Here is a 13436-nt window from a genome sequence, read left to right as displayed (position 1 = left end):
AGGAAGGAAGGAAGGAAGGAAGGAAGGAAGGAAGGAGAAAAGAAAAGGCTTCAAAGTGCAGTCTTATGGCTCTCTCAAAGTTTTAAAATGTCACACAAAATATAAAGGTTTTTGATGGTCCCACATAGGATATCAGCTCCTGCTCAAAAATATCAACTTATCTTCTTAAAAGTCATTAGGAAAATTTAAACAAAAGTTCATTTACAGTTTGATCATAAATACTTATTACATAAAGATACAATAGAATTATTAAATTTTCATTTCACGAAATGACTTACAAACATTAATTGCCTTTATGGGAATAGTTATATGAAACGCTGTGCTAAAGCAATATGCATGTTTTCTTAAAAGAGTATATGTGCCTGCTAGACTTAATATATGACTTTAAGTTATGAAGTGTACTATAGAGTGCCATGTAATTTGATAAATATAAAGAATTATGTACACAAAACTGCACACTCAGTATAAGTAATTTCCCTGAGGATGCTGGTGACATAATGATAAACCTCAAGAACTCTGCTCAAATGATTTGTTAATGTCACAAGTAGTCCCAAATGGAATTAGTTTCTTATGTACATACAAGTGCATGCAATTTTTATAAAATAAAGTAAAAGAAATCATTCTTTCTGATCAACACTACTAGTTTAAAATTAAATGTGAACAATATTTTCTCCTTGCCATTCCCTTGCATTGCACTCCTTTTTCCCCTTCTCCAGTCAACTGTTGTCATTTTCTTATATCACCGTTTCTTCTGCTTCTTTTCCCCCATTTTCTATCCATACTTCTCAATCCTCTTCAGCAAATAATATTTTCAATCAAATCCACTTATTGCCATGAATTTCCCTAGGGGAGGATATGAATCAGGAGCAGATTAATTTTATTCAGAATGTTCAATGCACTACTAATAAAACTATTGAGTGCTCACAAAAGGGAGATATTTCTTTGCAGAAGGCAGCATATTTAACAATATTTTCTAGGGACCTACCTGGGATAACTCCCACCCAAGACAAAAATTGAATGAAGCTTTCTGATATTGCTTTCCTTTACATCAATTATTTCTTATATAAGGCCTTATATATGAGAACAGGTTTCTTCTCTTCTATCTCCCAGAACCTGCAGCTTAATATTTCCTTCCCTAACAGAAAACCAGCCAGTATTTTAGAGTTTTAAGGGAATAAGCTCAGAATTCACTTTATAAAGTTTATTTTCCCCTCTCATGATCCATAATATGATGAAACACCACACCTGAAATGAGTGTTCGGTATTTGATTATTTGCTCTAAATTAGGAAGCAAATACACTGCACAGTGTTTGAAATGAAATTCAATTTGCTACTAGAAAGATTTTTTGCCTACAATTTTTTTCTTTAAATCTCAAGCAACTGTCTGAATCAGAATGCAATTTAGAATATCACCCATTAATTTTTGTGTTGGTTTTGCATGGCCTGTTTTTTGGCAGCAGGAGGGCTGCAAAGACAGCTTCTGTAAGAAGCTGCTGGAAACTTCCACCATGTCCAGTGGAGCCAATCCCTGTTGTCTCTAAAGATGGATATGCCATTGGCTAAGCCTGGGCCAATTAGAGAGGCTGGTAATGACTCTGTGATAACATTTAAGAAAAAAAAATAATCAAAAAAAGTGCATACAGGTTTTCCTAGGCAGAGGAGGAGGTGAGAACATGTGAGGGGAACAACATGGAGACACCAAGGTCAGTGCAGAAGGAAGGGCAGGAGGTGCTCCAGGTACAAGAGCTGAGATTCCTCTGCAGGCCGTGGTGAGACCATGGTGCTGCTGCCCGTGGGGATCCACAGGAGAAGCAGAGATCCACCCTCAGCCCATGGGGAGGTGCCCACGCTGGAGTGGGTGGATGCCTGGAGGAGGCTGTGATCCAGTGGGAGATCCATGGAGAGAGACGGCCCTGCTTCCAGGCTGGAGCAGTCTGTCCTTGGAGGGCTGCACCCTGTGGAGAGAGTGAACCACACTGCAGCAGTTTTGGGAGAACTGTGTGCCCATGGGATGGACTCACATTGCAGAAGCTTTGGAAGGACTGCTGCTCATAGGAGTGGACCTATGCTGGACAAGTTCACTGAGAACTGTCTTCTGTGGGAGGGACTCCATGGGCTGACAGGGGAAGGACTCCTTCGGAGCAGCAGAAGAAAACGTCAGCGATGAACTGACCAAAACCCCCATGCCCTGTCTCCCTGCACTGTCAGTGGGAAGAGCAGAGGGGCTGGGGAAAGAAAAGGTGTTTCTAAGGGCTTATTTTATTTCTCATTATCCTCCTCTGATTTTGTTAGTAATAAATTCAGTTTGTACCCCTAAGTTGAGCCCATTTTTCCCTTGGAGTGTTTTCCCCTTGTCTTTATCTGAAGTCCTGAACCATTTGTTAATTTTTTTGTCTCCTCTTCCCAGCTGTGGCAGGAGAGATTGAGCAAGTGGCTTTTGTGGCTGCCTGGTGTTTGGTCAGTGTCAAACTATGACAGTTTTCTAAAAGGGTAAAATCTAAACATTTAAATATCCTTATGCAATAAGGATAATCTAAGCTCTTACTTTAGTAGTCATATAGCAAACAAGTATGATGGATAGGTACTCCTTACAGTTCTTTTCCCTTAAATCTCATAAAACTTATTGAATCTTGAGTAAATTGTTTTGACTTTTTCAAAGCTTAAACCGAGAACTTACATTTCACATATGTCCTGTCTTGCTTAGCTGAAGTAGTCTTAATACTGGAGGCTGGTTGTTGAAGACAAAATATTAGAAAACCATATAATGAAAGGCTCTAACTGAGCTCTGACTGAGAATTTTTTTAGTTTCAGTCATATATCTTAACCTATCTGGAAATGCTACATATCTTTATTTATTTGGAAGGCAGTTCATCTTGGACAATTGTATATTCTGAAATCTCTTGAGTATTACTTTTTCCAAAACAACGTACGATACATCTTTGGAATGAAAAGTTAGGAGTTATGATTACTATTGTCTAAAAATAGTTTTAAGGTATGGAAAATGGGATTCTATAGTGAGGAGTTCTAAGCATTCATAAAGGCTTTTCTTATAGGCTTTCCAAAGTAAGAAAAACTGTGTTTAACAAAAAAACAAAATAATAACATCATTTTTTCTCTCACAATTAATTTTAAAAATAAACAATTTTGAATTAATAACATATAGACAAAATAAAACATATATATGAATAATTGAATTATTTAAAGAAACTCAGGTAGACATTAAAGGAAAAATTTAAAATCACACAGAAATGTAACTGTCATCTAGGATTGAAAATGAAGGTCTAAACTGAATCCTCTCAAATGAATTACAAGAAATTCATCTTGTTCTATGTCACAACATTGAAAAAAACCAGTGCAACAAACTCAATAGACAGAAAGTGCAGTAATTGCTTACTTTAGATAATGAAAAATGGAATTGTTCTGGAAACTGATTATAAATACTTTCTGACTTACAGAAGTTATAAAGAATTTGCATTTTATATAGCCTACATAATTAACTAAAATATAAATTCAAAAATATAATAAATAATAATCAATTCTGCTTGTAAGCATGCACACAATTTTGTACCACATTTTAAAAAATAAAGCATTTATTTGGGAAATAAATTTAATATAAAGAATCTCTATGCTTTTAATATTAGATATTTGTAGGTTATATTTTGCCAGAAAATTAACTACATCGGCAAGATGTTTTTCTTTAACAATTTTTTAGTTCATTTCTTCAAAATAATAGTCCTAAATTTACCAACATTTTCAGTAGCCATGTAAAGCCAAACATCAAAGTTTTTCCCATGCAATCTATTATTTATTTTTGAGATTATTTCAAGTGGTCTACATGGTATTTTCACTTATGTTCTTATCCTGATTGAGGCCTATTATCTAAGAAGACCAAGATTAAAAGAAATGTTGCTTACTGAAAAATAAACTTCATAGTAACATATCTTACAAAATATTCTATGTTATGTTGTGTAGTAGAGCTAACAAATTGCTGACAATTGGTACATTTTTTCTTTTGTAGTTAATTAAGCTTTTTTTTTCTTCAAATGATGATAAAACAGCAGAAAAACATGGATATATTTTATTTTTTTTAATTTCTGGTTTAAAGTAATGTAATTTTTCTGAATTAAAATTCAGGAAAAAAGGCTTACAGCAAAACAAACTCCCATTAATTAATTCATTAATGAGCAGAATCACATTTATTTATGTCTTTATTTATTATACTCTTCCAGATTACAGGTTTCAAACTCTGTCAACCATAGACATTTTTTAAGAGAAAATCATATGTTTTTAACTTTTAAACCAATGTAGTACTTTCAAGTTGCTTCATAGCCCAATGAAGCCTCATAAACCTCATGTTTTTATAGTGTTTTCCTCATGGATTTTTGGTATTTAGAAATTCTTTATGGATCTAAGAACAGAAGCACTGTGCCTCTACATGCTTCTTTATTTTTGTTTGTTCTCATTCAGTTGTTTAGAATTTGCAAAGTAATTTTCCATCTTCTACTTGTTCTATTCATGCAGCTAATACACATGGGAAAAACTCATCTAATTTCATATAAATGTCTGTTCTAACAAAATTGGCTAAATGAAAATATTTGTCATTCCGTGATTTGAAGGCACAAACTACTGAGCCACCAGTTGATGAAGCACACACAAAAAAAAACTTTTGAAAGAAAAGACATTTAAACTTTTAGAAATTGAAAAAGAAAAAAAAAAAAAAGCTTAGTTTTATATTTGTTTTTTTTCATGCTAGATACAATCAGACTGGGAGTAAGGAGGAAGCAGAATAATTTAAATTGCTCTGGAGGCAAATGCATGAGTATTTAAAATCCACCAGAGAATACTCTCTTCAAAATTCAATTCATCTTCTTGAGTGTTATTGTTTGCTTTGGGAGCTCTACATTATTGGATTGCATTGATATATGTTTGGAGCTATATATTTCCCCATCTCCCCAGTGCATTCATATCTGAAGAGTCCGTGCATGAACTGTTCTACCTAAAGGCACATATAACATTTCCCTCAACCGGTCTTTTAAGTGAATGTCAAAGTAAAAGAATCCGATTCACGGATGCACAGAGCTAAGAACACCATTTCTTTGTTACCTCCTAGCTGTTTTGACAGAGCTAAATGAGAAGATTCTGAAGAAAAAAAAAAGGAATCTTCAGATAATGAAAAAATTTGAGTACTGGAATCCTGACCAATGAGGTATAAGGTCATATATAAAGAACTTAGTTTAATCAAGCTATTAGGTTTGTTGCTTTAACTCATTTGGGAAAGATGTGAATTTTTTTTGTATAATACAGGTAATTACTTGGTCTAAAATCATTTGGTGGTAAGCCTAAGCAGCCTAATCCACTTATGGACAAATTTTATTCTCTATAATAAGTATTTTTCTATATAAATTTATATACACAAATGTTTTAAAATCCATAGAACAACATAAAATTGTGCAGAAATATGTAATCACTGAGAAGATACTATCATTCTATTGACCAGATATCCACGGAACATGAGGAGGGTCGAGCTCATACACTGCAAATCTGAGGATGCAGGTCTTTTAATTCCATCTGTTTGCAATTTGTTCACATTTTCCTTGTCTGGTCACCCTATAAAGTTTTCCATTCCTTGTACAAGACAAAAGACTTCTGTGTATTGCTCTTGAATGACTCATTGGTAAATAAGTCACTATGTTACAGCAATGGGTTTTGTCAGTTTGTTGGTCACTTCTACTATTTTTTTTAAACAAAAAAGGAATATATTTATCTGGATGAAGTGAAAAACTGTATGGTACTAAAAACAACATGAATGTTAATACTTTCATCAAATTAGGTAACATTTCCTGAAAATTAGATAATTTGTTTGTACTTAATTACATTTAAATTCAGCCAGATTTCAATTTGATTATTTTGATTTTATTTAATTTTTTTACTGAAATATGTAACAGGCATTCAATTAATGGTATGGAGATTTGTTTTTTTAAAAAAAAAATTAGTAATTTCCAAAATTCTTTTCATTTGTAGATATGTGTTTATAGATTAGAATCAACAGTAGATTAATCCATGCAATGAATTAAGTTGTGTGAACTTAGAAACTCCTGACCTACTCAGCACAGATAGGGAAGGTGAAAGTAATCACTATGCCTAAAGCACTTTGAGAAGTGAATCAATCTTCTCAAATCCCCAAGCAGACTAGCAGAGTCACTATGTCTAACCAGAAAATTGATCTTATGAGGAGATGAAATGAGTGTCTGATTGACAGGAAAGGGTTTATACGGCTTCACAAATGTCCTCAAGAAAGAAAAGCTAATGCACGGATTTTTTTTCAAGGCTGCCTTTCCAAAATGCTAGCAGGGGAAGAGAAATCCATAAAAGCACCAATATCCTTAGTACAATTCTAAACAGAGTCATAACTTCATCTATCATAGAAGCCTCGATGCCAGATAATGTTTCATTATGAAGGAGCACTAGCTTTATCTAGTATGTATTCTAATTTGAAAAGCCTGTTCTAAGTTCCTGTCTGCTGCTGACTTTTGGAAGACTCATCACAGACTAAGTTCATAATGAGCAATAGCGACAAAAGCAAATATTAGTATCACAGATTTTGTGCCTAAATATGATCCAATTTTATAACCATTTGGACTCTTATCAAGTTTCAGATATGAAAAACGAATATATAAATATCAGTTGTGGCTGGCAATAATGAACTTTCAGAGAAAATACTGGAACTTTATAAATTTATATATATTTTTTTGTGAGACTGTCAGCTTCCATGTAATTCTTCAATATTTCTTGTGTCAAGAATAGAGCATTGGAGTTATTTTTATGACAGTCTTTTCTCAGAGTTTAGGTCTAGATACCACCATCAAAACCAACCATTTTAGACTGTGAAATATTCTCAGGTAAATGAATTTGCCTGTCTGTTGTGATGTTTGGTGTAAAGTGTATATTTCATTTTCATATGACTAAAACAACACCTGATCTATATCGTACAGAACAATTCCCTATCTGGAATTAAAAACCATGTGTCCAGGAAAACTGGCACACTTCCTATCACCATTTAAGAGGTTAAAACTGCATCTTCCTTCTGTAGTGACAGATGTTTTGTACATGTTGAACTGCAGTAATCCCATGATATTTGAACATATCATTTGAATATATTGAAGAATTTTTTTCATTGCAGCAAAGATAATAATGGGGCCTATAACTAGGAATACTGTGAAGATTTTCTTCTTGCTAACTTAAAATTTTATAACTTAAAAATCACATAAACATAGATTTGTTAGGTTGATATTACAGTACGAACAGTAACAGAAACTATACGTGTTCTTCAAGTTGTTTAATGAATCAGGACAGAATTCAAACATTTCTTGTCCTAGGTTGGAGCCACTTTTCTCCATAATGGACTGGAAGATGACAAGATATTCCACTGAAAATTTCTGGAATGCATTTTAAAATTTTTAAATTAATTTGTCTATCTGTATAAAGTTGCAATGGTTATTAGTTATCATTCTTTTGCATACAGTATTTGTAGTTATGAGATCCAAAAATACTGGCTGGATTTTTTCTGTAGTTAGAAGCACTATCTTATACAAGCCCTAGTAGTGTGGTTAAAAAGAAGTTGCTAAGACATCACAAATACAATATTTCCTTCAGGATCTTTTACATGAACTACCTTTGTAAGGCCTTCAAAAGTATATCAACCTTCAGGTGTAAACTTGCTCATAAATATGCTAACAGGCAGGAGTTTTCGGCTATAATTTTAGTCTGCAGGCCAGTAACATCAATTCTGTTTCTTGAGTCATGTAATGTCCCATATAGACTGTGCTTTCACTTATTTCTAATAAAAGAATATATTCTACACTATCTTCTTCCTGCTGATTACTTTGTTGGATTAGCTAGGGCTCTTCACTGCATATATCAAGTGTCTCTCAATGTTTTGATAAGGAGTACAATTTTCTGGGCTTTTGGTTTGGTTTTGTTTTAATTTGTTAGGAATTAGATCAAGAAACTCATCTCATCCATAGTCAAAAAATTAAAAGCAGAGGAATTCTATCCTTCAAATAAAAATTTGTAATTGCTTTATTTATATGTGGCCCTAAACTTCTATATTTTTAAATATAGAAAACTTTAGAATTATTTTATGGGGAGATGATGAATGAGGGATGGAACCACCTTGATCTGAGATGATTTATTGCTCAAGTAGCCAGATAAGATATCAGTCTCTAGGTGTGAGATTTAGAGGAGCAACAAGTCAGCCATAGCTCAAGGAAGTCATGAGTTTCTTCTCTGCGTAGCAGTATATAACATTTTGGTCCAATAGGCAGTTGACATGAAGCTTGTTTTCACTTTTTAACCTAACACCTTTGCTTAATTTTATTGCACCGCGTCTGTCTCTTAGCCACTAAGCTGACATGTCACATACTCATACACCACCTCTATTACAGTTTTTAGATCTCTAACCTACTCTATAAGTCACACTATTGCAGCTTAAACCTCCAACTATTTTACTTAAGATAATTTCTTACATACTCTAGGCATATTCTTACTTATAACTATAGGAACATAAGTTTACAATTTCTCTACCCAGTGTCTGTGTACCTTCATCAATACATCAATCTAAGCTCTTTCTAAGGCTGCAGATTGAACCCTTCAGCATCTGTAGAAGTTTCTATTTTTCAGTTTCCAACAATTTTAAATAATTAAAACACTTTGCCAAGTTAAGCTACTATTTAGATTTTTAAAATAAATTGTAAGCATAGGACTACTAGGAGTCTTGGTTTGTTTGTTTTTTTTCTTTTCCTTATTTTCCTATTCTTATTTCTTGGGTTTTGTTTTATTTTTTTAATTTTTTTTACTTTTTATTCCCTTTCTTGTGTGTGTGTTTTTACTGCTTTGGTATTCTCGGCACAATATTCCACAGACACATTTGAGCTCAGTGGCTATTTCTGAAACTCCTACAGACAAATCCAGATTTGAATGCTGCTCTCTGGGCACTGGATGCATAATTTAGCAATCATATTTATATTTGCTGTAGCATGACCTTGACATCTGTGTTCATAAAGTTTGTTATATTTTGCACATATCTAGCCGTAGATACTTAATTGAATGAATTTAACTCTGAAGTCAACGTAACCCTGCCTTTTTTTTTTTTACTTGTAAGCATATTAAAGATGGTTCACTAGAACCATCTTTATTATGGTCAAAAATTTAAAATCATTGATGTTTGTCTAACATATATTAGATTTTTGTTGCCTCAATAGAATTGTTTCTGTTTTTATAATTTATTCCCTTATACAGGTATCTTTTCTATAAGGTTTTCTTTTCAAATAGAGGGAGTATGTGCAGTTAAAGCACTCACATGTGGATTGTTTTTCTTTTATATTCCTCCTTTCACCTGAAGAATTTGCCACAAGATGCACATGGCTTTGAGATGGCAAAGTGCCACTTGTAGTAGATCTTACCTAAATTATGCTTAAACCCAAGATTCACAAGAAGCGAGTGAGGACAGAACAGAGACCTAAGTCTTAATCTACAAAGGAGAAATATAGCTCACTTGACATGCAGTATCCTACTTGGATGTCAACAGATGGTTTCAAACTGTAGCAAAGGTTGAATTTCTTTGACATTTGAAGCACAGTGGTCTTTAACATCTGCTGTCCCCTGAAGTGTGCTTGACAGCTCATTTCAGCAGGGGATACATAACATCATATTGGCATTTTTTTCCAGCTTGTACAGCTGAGAATAACCTGGGCCACAAAGGATCATACCTTTTAAAGCATTTTGATACACCATTATATTTTCTATATTTTTTTCCAGCTGTTTCAGCTACTTCTAACATTTTAAATTAGACGTCTACTCTGACATAGAAAACAATTTCTTTACTCAATAACATGTTAATTTCTGTTTCTCCAAAATAGTTGAACTACTGATTTTCTTGTATAAATGTCAATAATTTAATAGAAAAGTACTTAATCAGTAATATTGATGGAAGTAAATAATTTTGTTAGGAAATATTGTTAATAATTGAACCATATATTTAGTTCTACTCTACTGTTACATTAAATGTAACTTTATTATTTTCATAAAAGTGACAATCCAAGTGAATGGGTTTCATTTTTACATTGCTTAAAGAATCACTACCACTATCACTGTCAAAGGCATTGGCAAAAAAGCAGGTTGTAAAATGACTTTGTAAAAATGCAACTTTAACAGAGTTTGATGGCTAAAATCACTCTATTACTTACTACATAGGTGAAGCATTGTCGGAAAATTGAATAAGAATCAATCTGAAATTTTTTACACAGAGACTGCAGATGTAAAATAGTAAGAGACCAAAAGGTCTTGATACAGTGCAGGCCCATGCATTAAGACAAAACTGCTATTCATGTTGGCTAACATGCACGAATATTTTGTTAGCACATGATTTAAAAAAAAATAAATAAATAAATCTGATTTCAGAAAGTCTTTTTTTGTAAGACATAAGAGAAGGATTTTATTTTGTCTGTATGTGGTAGAAAAACCATCATTCAAACAATGTCATCCTCAATGCATGACTTTTTACTGGGTGCTGTTGAACACACTGAATAGTTACCTAGATCCTATGCAAATACCTTGGCAAATATAAAATATCAGCTCAGAAAACATCCCCTCAGAAAGACTTTCAGAAGTAAAGTTAAAGTTACTAGTCATATCAGGCTTGTTTTATGACTATCACATATAATCTTCAGGCATGAAGTGAATTTGATGTGGATGCCATGAGCTCAAAGGCAGCACAACTGAGTTTCTACCCTCAGGCTTTCACTCCTAGTTTATGCTGTTCTATACATGGGTGAATAAGGTTCATGAACCGATGCACAGTGCATACCTAAATTTCAAAATTATTCCTGTTCTAGAAACTATGTTTATAATGGTCAGGGGCTTAAAATATGATTATCACAGAACTGAAAGTAAAATTTTGAGTCAAATTTATTAATTCCTATTTTTTTTCAGGACAATAGAGCTGCAAAATTTGCTTTAGATGGTAAGTGCCTTAGAAAGAGGAAAAAATATCCATGTCAGCAAAATATTTAAATGATGAGGCAGGACTACTTATTTCATATAAAGTATTTGATTTTTTTTCTGTAAAGAGCTAGAAAACAAATAATTAACTACTAAAAAAATAATTATCTAAGATCATCTCAAAGAATGTAAAAAACCCCTAAAACCTTTATAGAACTTAAGACCATTAAGTTCCAATTGAAACTACTCTAGTTTGGGAATGGTTATGTTATCGCCCATGTGATCTTCCACTTCTGCTGAAGACCTATATCTTTCTTGTTAAATCATCTCATGTCATTGAGAGTATTCAGGGAATAAATGTTTCATCTGCAAAACTTGAAAATAAATTCCAGTCTCTCTTTAGTAAAGAACTTCTTCACTGCACACTGCTTTCTGAGCATCTGTGGGGCTGAACTTTCTCCATAATGCATTCCTCTCCACACCAGTGTTAGAGTGCTAGAATGCTCCTGTATTTTAATAGGAATGTGGTCAATTCATAGTAAATGTCACTTTTTCAAAATAGTGTGTTTTCTGACTCATGTAATTTACTGAAGAGACAAGAACCTTTAATATTTCCAAATTTGATTTAAAAAATGCCATCATTATAGTCACCAGGGACATAATAAAATGAATCACATCACACATCTGGTAGATACATTTAGAGTTCTTTGAAATTGCCAAATGATTTTGATCACAGACTTAATAGCTGTCTCCTGTGACAGGACTTTAGAGAATTTAAATTTGTATGTCTTGCCATTATCTCTTAGTACCTAACATTTGAATTTGAGAACTTGAATGAAGGAAATTCTTCTAATGCACATTTGCAACATTACAGGATGTGATTTCTCTGACATATATATGTCCTCATCCAAATATATTTCTTAGAAATGGTGACATGACTTAATGAATTATTCTATTTTTTGAAGTATTTTATGAATTATTCTATTTTTTAAAGTATTTTATTATCAAAACAAATTTCCTGTTTACTTTTGTCCTTTTTAACTTCAAAATAAAAACAGCTTTCTTCTTTTTGCACTTTTACAGTAAAAACTTCCCTCTATCTCTAATAACTAAATGACTGTCAAAAATATTTGAACACAAACATAGGTACAGAACTAAGGAAATAAAAAGATAAATTAATCTGCCTGTAGGTTAGTTGTTCAGAAAGAGCTGACCTGTATTGCACACAGAATGGATGAGTAGCATGGGTCTAATATGCAGTCTAATATTAGGTAAAGTTCAACTATCTGAAGTTAGCTGATATGATCTTATCTAAGTGTACAGACTGCTAGCTGTAGCTTGCTCATCAGGTTAGGTATGAGAGAAGAAACAAAATATCTGCAATAACTCATGCCAAGCCCTGTACAATATAAACTTTTAAAATAAAAGCTACAGTCTAAACAGGGTTGAATTATTAAATTATTAAAGAAAAGAAATATCAAAGACAAAGCAGACAGAACCAAAAATACCTCTGGTATGTAATAGAAAAAACTATATTCTGCATGTAATAAATTGCCCTTTTCCAGCTGTATTATTTATATTTACAACTTAAAGGAATGAACCAGAGAAGACAGCATATAGCTTCAGGATCAAAAGTGGTAACTTGGCTGGAATTCCACTGCCACTGCCATTCTCCATCACTGGATCTATATTACGGTTTCTTTTTCACTTCTCAAACCCTGCACAGTAGTCACTGAAATGAAAAAAAATTATGACAGTACAGCCAATACCTCTAGTGGCATCTGAGTGCTTCCACAGAATTTTGAGCTGATCTTTAGATTTAGTTTGACTGCAGGAGTGGAAGAGAAGAGAGTTTCATTAATAGGTTACACTTGTGTTGCCAAAATGGAGCATGTAGTCTCATCTGTGGATGGGGCATTTGGCAGCTGTTGGTCTTCTGCTGATGTCCTTGTGAAGGAGGGTAGTGTTTAGATCTACTATATCAGACAGCTAGCATATCTGTACTAACTTAAAATTCCAGAATAATAAATTGAAATTGTCAGGGGAATTAGTTAAAAAATCTGTAAATATAACTAAATAATGTATATTTTTAATATCTGAAGTATGGCTTAGAAATATATTCCTGTAGTGTTAAGTACTTTAAATCTATTCAGTTATCTCCATGATGATTTTTATAAATCTTCTTTAATTTTGGTTTTCTCTCTGATTCCATGAGAGAGCTGAAACAACATGCATATTCTGAGTAAAAGAAATAAAGGTTTGGTATCTCAAGTTTATCCAAACATAGCATAACAAAAATGATGTTATCTGAATATATAATTAGCCAACAATGAATTCTACTTAAGACCATTGGTAAACTTTTGACAAAGTTGCAAAATTAATTAGTTTGCAAGAATTTTAGTTTGTCTGTTGAAACTCATTCTACCTCAGTCTCTGTT

Source organism: Parus major, chromosome 1, assembly GCF_001522545.3.
Source record: "Parus major isolate Abel chromosome 1, Parus_major1.1, whole genome shotgun sequence".
NCBI classification, from domain to species: domain Eukaryota; kingdom Metazoa; phylum Chordata; class Aves; order Passeriformes; family Paridae; genus Parus; species Parus major.
The sequence above is the reverse complement of the archived record's forward strand: the minus strand, read 5'-3'. Positions refer to the sequence as shown.